The 6,348-nt window shown below is 39.5% G+C and overlaps 1 pseudogene; it reads left to right on the top strand.

Annotated features, from left to right (window-relative positions):
* Nucleotides 1-1,675: 1,675 nt before the first annotated feature.
* LOC117438315 (monocarboxylate transporter 2-like) lies at nucleotides 1,676-5,696 on the top strand (annotated as a pseudogene).
* The last annotated feature ends 652 nt before the right edge of the window (nucleotides 5,697-6,348 follow it).

The following is a 6,348-nucleotide window of genomic DNA, read 5'->3' as shown; positions in this document are numbered from 1 at the left end:
CATCCCTTTCCATTTTTTGTAAGTTTTCTGTGTATTGCCCTTACTCCATTCAGACGGTGCAACCCTGCCTATCTTCTCAATTTCCAGTTCATTGGCTAGCTTATTTATTCCTCCTGCTATCCATGTTCAATTTCTGACTATTTCTCCTCATTCGGTATTTTAAAATTGCTTTTTGGTAGTATTTCTGCTCCAACTACAGATCTTTCTCTTGTCTTGGGTCTTCCATTGATCTCTCTTGCTATCCTGAGTCTACTGTCTTTTGTTCATTATAGATGTATGTTTCTCCAACTGTATATGCTTTATCCTGGCTCATTCCTTCCACTGAATCTTATAGACCATGACTGAATTCTACTATGCTTTTTATATCTTTACCAAATCACGTATTTTAGCTGTAAGTGCTGATGAGACACTTTTGGGGTTTGCATAACTTCTGCCAGCTACCTGTTATCAGACAGTGTACGTCCTGAAGATTTTGCAGATGTTAATTATCTCTTGTCTCACTACCAGGTTTATTTCGTTTGTCCTAGCTACCAAATTCTCTTCATTCTTATCTTACTTAACACAGGTGACTGTACAAACAACTGCTCCTACAAATGGCTACACAAAACTCTCTTTCTGACAGCCTTTCTCATTGTCTTCGCACTACTTAAGTTTTATAAGCTTGGTCCTCTTATCTGATTTTATTTACCCCCGAGCTCATTATTTCCATAATATTAACAAACAGCAGGGCTGATGCACCGCGAAACCCTGCCGAGAACTGGTGCTGTGGTTTGTCTCTTGGGAGCCCTCTAGTGGTTGGAAAAATCCCATACTTGGGGTTTGAAACGCTGCAGAACCGAGAGCCTTTCCGTGATAGCCTTGGTTTAAACCTGTTTCACTGGTGGGAAAATAGCCAGGCAGTACAACTGATCCTTAATTAGGCAAAAATATCTTAACGTTTCAGGTGCTTCAGACAGTGCCTAGACACCAGTGCTTTGGAATGCTTATCAGATCAGATCTGTACCTGGTGCAACTTCGCCCTCATGTGTTGAGGCGTGCCTGCAGTCTGCTCAGAGAAAACCACCACTGAAATAAAAATTTAAGAAAACTAAATAAGTAAAGTAAAAACAAACCTCAATTTTTGTCCCTTATAAAACATTTGAAATTCTGTGAACAGATGATTTTTCAAAGCTCTAAAAGATCAATTTTCTCCAGAAAAATTTCATGCCAGTCATATCAATGATACTTCTATCAATAATGATTTTGTTTTATAAATTAACTTGAAGCATTCTTATGACGGTGTATCGCTTTCTGCTAAAAACTATACACAAACTGCTGTCATGTTGTTAGTTGTGTCTTACACATAAATCAGCAGAAACTGTTCTGCAACCAAAGGCATTGAACTAGTTCTTTCACTTTAAAAACACCCACATTAACTTGAATGTATTTTACAAATCTCTGCCACAGGAACAGTCTTCCCTATCAGCAAGGATCCAATTTTAAAGTCTTGATTGACCACCACCGTCCCTGTTCCTTCAGAAGCTTTATTGATTATTCAGTCTTATCAGACTATGTTCCTAACGTATTTATCTTTCCTATTTTGCTGCTGATTCAGCCCCTGTTGGCCAGCTCACTCTGTGCACGATACACCCATCGGGCAGTTTGTGATCACTGGAGGATTCCTGCTTTTTCAGGAATGACACTGGGATTTCTTGGACTCAACTGGTTGGATGTATGCAACAACTGGCTTCCTACAGGGTATGACTTTATGGCTTTACGAATTCCTTCACCAGCAGCTCAGAGAACCTCATTTGAGGGTACTAATGGTAGGAGTTTTAAAATCTGATTTCTGTTTTGCTTCTATGAGTGACTTAGAACCAATATCCCCCCTTAAAAGGTAATTTCCCTCATGTCCACTCTGGAATGAAGAATTTGCACTATAAACCTGCAATGACAAAAAAGGTGAATAATCAAATGCTAGTAATTTTCACCTGCATATTATATTCAACCAGAAAATTGAAAGTGTTTTATTTTCACTTAGAGCAAAGAGTTCTGTGAAGTTTTAAGAAATAAAAGAGTGGTGAAGTACATGGAAACCTAAAGATTCCAAATTTTGTACTTTCCTATCAAATATCTATGTTTGTACACACCCCCAAGCTTTCAGTTGATTCCAATCCTTTCTTTCCTATATGTAAAAACAGGCCCAAAAAATTGTCTCCAACATCCAGCAGATTTTCCGGGAACAGGAGAGCAAAGCTGGCAGGCAATAAAATAAACCATTTCAGTTCCAGGCTGGATGCCTGAGAAAAGTCTGGAATTTGAGCCCTTGGCAGTCCTGGGCTGCCAAATAGTTTCTAGGGAGCCATTAAAATCACTGTAAGAGTGGGTTTGATGAAGCATGCCAAAGCGTCGGGCAAGAAAATTAAGGAGCAAATAGAGGTAACACAGCAACTTCCTTCACACCCTCCCTCACTTTCTGCCCAGAACACAGCTCATCTTAACCCAGTGATCTGAACTAGTACAGCCTTAATTAGGATAGCACAGACACTCTGAGATCCATCTAGTTTCAATGACATAGCCATGGACTTTCACCCAGAGGGAAACCTGTCAAATCAACTTGTGTGGTTGTTTTTTTCATAATAAGAATACAGAAGTGTACACTCTCATACTCTGCTTTTTGTTTTGGATGTACAACATAATCCTATAGAACACACACCACAAGTAGAACTCTTACAAATAGTACAACTGGAACTCATGCTCTTGGTAAAAGTACAGTTGCTTTCTTTTACCAGTTTTTCAACTTTGCAAATGTAGGAGCATTGCTCAATTAAATTTCCACTTTCACAAAATACTTCAACAGTGTCTGACTGTGCTATGTGTATTTGTGTTTTCAGGACTTGGGATTTCCTTTTCATGGATACCAGCCATTAGCCTTGTGAGCCCATTATTTCTCCAAGAAAAGAGCTTTGGGCCAGTGCTATTGCCAGTGCTGGAGAATGTGTCTTTGGTTTATGTTTGGGCCACTTTTCCAGTGGTTGATAAGTCAATTATGGATGGAAAGGTGCCCTCTTGATCATAGGTGGCATACAACTAAATATCTGTGTCTTGGAGTATTGATGCGACCCTGGCAAGCAGCTGCCTCCTTGAGGCTAGACCATCATGAAAACTGAGAGATCACCTGGCAATGGTGAATCTAGGATAGACAAAGAAGATAAGTTCTCCCACCACACACAAAACCTTCAAACTGGATGCTCTTAGACAAACCAGAGTTTGACTTTATGCCGTTTTTGGTATATTAGCTGCTATGAGTTTTTTTGTTCCTCCCTTATTTTTAGTTCCACTAGTTACAGCCTGGGAATAGACGATTCATGGACTGCATCACTGTTATCCACTTTTAGCTATGGTGGACTTTGCAGGCAGGCTGACTCTGTGGCTGGTATGCCAATCTCCACGTTACCAAAACAAGACATTTGGCTGACAGTGACACTTACACTGATCAGCATTCCCTGATGCTGTTGCCACTGGCTAACAGTTACCTGTCCTTGGCAATATTCACTGGCTTGTATGGATTTCTTCTTTGGTACAACAGTCGCCATGCTATTACAGTAGCTAGCAGATGTGTAGGCAATGCCAGAGTTTTGACAGTGGCTCTAGGCTTTTCATGCTCATTCGAAGCACTGGAGGTTTTGTGGGACCTCCTCTTGCTGGTAAGTTGATACTCTGCCAAATACAGTTTACAAGAAGAAAGGGGGATAGTGACCAAACTGAACAAAATCTGTATCTGGACCCAAATTACCCATTTTTTACCTCAGGATATGTGGACCAAGAAGTCTATAAAAACATTCAGCATAACTCCTCTCCAAAGTGTCCTTCTCCCCTCTTATCTGTGATTTTAGAGATACCTGTCAACATGAAAGAAGGGAAGAATGGGAGAGTTCACGTGGTGGTGTTCCTGCTCTGAATTCCACCATTCCCATTTAGTGGGCTTCCATGTCTTGCTATGAAGTGCAACTTGGGACAAGCACCAGATCCACACTTTCAGAGAAGAAACTGAGATTTGAAATTAATTATGTTGCATAAATGCTTGGTATTGTTGGGAGGGTTTCTACAGAAGGTCAAGTGGAACAGCTTGAAACATGAGGGTATGTGTGCCTCAAGGAAAATATTACAAAGATGCCTTCTGTTTTCAGCAGCACTTGAGCTAACTAATAAAAATAAATGGGGGAGGCAGCACATAAAAAACGTGGAGAGAAAGCAGACAATGAGACAGCACATGGATTTATGGGCTGGCAATGAGACAAAATCATCTTGGAAAAACTGCAAGACAAACAAGCGCAAGCTGCAGAGACTTTACAAAATGATGTGGCAGGAAAATTACCAGTGTGGACTTGTAAAATGTGGATCTGAGTTCTAATATCCAAAGACACTGCTCATGCACTACAGTGACTTTGTGGTAATGACACACTAATAGGTTGAAATGGGTTAGACTGAATGCTGGAACATTTTAAGTCACTTTTGAAAATAAAACAGGAAGATTTATAGAGAATTTGAGGTAGAACAATACACGAAGTATGCTGGGAATATCTGAAAAAAAATACAAAAGTAACAAGACATTATGTAATGCCTGGTCACTAGTTTGTGACCTCTTGTGTATCTATAGTAAGCTAAAAAGTGTGGAAAAGAGGAGGGAATTCTAAATGCTCCTTAGCTCTCCTCACCTTTGTTAAAAGTAAATCAAAAAGATTGGATCCAGAGCTCCTTTGCCTAACAGGACTGATGTTAGGTTGGAATGGGGACAGGGAATACACTTAATGTGGACAAAAACTTCCAGTGGAAGACCAAGCAAGAGGCCCTCATAAGCCCACAAATGAACCTGCAAATATAACCACAGAGCAGTCAATTTCTAACATATACTGCTCAGTACTGCATTTGGTATTTTGGTTGGCTTAAAACTACCTAAAACCCAAGACATCTTTTATTAACATCTGTGACTCTTCGTAAAATGATGAACAGGAAAGCCGATAATACTTCAGGCAACCTCTCCAGCTGTGTCTCCAGCAGATGCCTTCTCCATTCCTTCTTTAACCTCTCTCATGCTGTACTGTTATGGTTTCCAAATTACAGCAACTAGTGGCAGCTTACACCAGAAAACATGGGGCTACTCAGATACAAAGCTGCATGATTAGTTTTTTTCTGCCTTTATTGTCTGCCAGGTTGGAAAATGCTTCAAACTGTATAGTGTTTTATTTCTGTAGCAGTTCACATACACAAAGTAAATCGAGATGTGAGTTGTGTTCAGATTTTAAAATGCTATAATGGGGTGATGTTCCATGCACTCTGATGTCTAGAAAGCTGATGTAGTCAGCATACTATCATTGTGAGAGGATGTAGTTCACACTGCTGAGGTAATTCATAGCTTTCTATCAATCATATGCTCTTATTTGTTTCTTTCAGGTCTGATCGTGGACACGACTGGGAGATTTACAGAGCAGGCCTTCTATATGGCAGGAGCAACTCTTATCCTATCAGCTGTGGTTTTAGTACTTTAGATCAGCTTCACAAGAGAAAAAAGAAAAGGAACCCAGACCAATACTACACAAGAAAACTCAACATTACCTTATTCTACCTCATTCTCCTGGAAACTTCAAACCAAAAGGTATCAATAACATGATGTAGGACTGACTGGACTATCTTATAGCATTTCAGGAGATATGGAAGTATTTCTCCAAACTCAATAAACTAGGATTTATAAAATTATGTAAGTTTTGCATCAGAATGTTTGAGGAAGAAAATCATCTAGCATTACAAGGAAACCACACCAGTAACCATTTTTATAGTATAATTTTGATGTTGGAGTTGCATTTTGACTACAAGTCTTCAAAACACAGTCCTCTCAGGGCTGCAATAAGCAAACTAGGGAAACTGTGGGTCTAAATGAACACATGACACATATGTGCAGCAGTTAGAAACCCCAAACACAGACTGCAGCCATAAACTATCAAATAGGAAGAGGCGTCATCATCACAGATGTTCAATGTAGGGAAATAGTGTTCAGTACTTTCAGTAAAACAAGTTGGATGTGAAAGCAAGAGTATAAGAAAATAAGTTTGAGCTGAAGCAACGTACTCTACAGAACAGAGCTGGAATCTGAAAAAATAAGTAAACCTGACAAGCAGGGAAAGTTTACATGAACAATAGAAGTATCAGACTAAAAAACAACACACAGAGACATAAAATGGAGAAGGATTGATGAAAAACAGAGGAAGACATGAGGCCACAGTGGACTTCAACCAGTAAGAATCCAGATGCACACCGATATATTAATAACAGTAAAGTTTCCTGTGCTATTGTAAGATAGAGAAGATAATG

This window comes from Melopsittacus undulatus, unplaced genomic scaffold (genome assembly GCF_012275295.1).
Source record: "Melopsittacus undulatus isolate bMelUnd1 unplaced genomic scaffold, bMelUnd1.mat.Z mat_scaffold_1010_arrow_ctg1, whole genome shotgun sequence".
In the NCBI taxonomy this organism is placed as follows: domain Eukaryota; kingdom Metazoa; phylum Chordata; class Aves; order Psittaciformes; family Psittaculidae; genus Melopsittacus; species Melopsittacus undulatus.
Note: the sequence above shows the minus strand (reverse complement) of the source record. Positions and strands in the feature narration are given on the sequence as shown.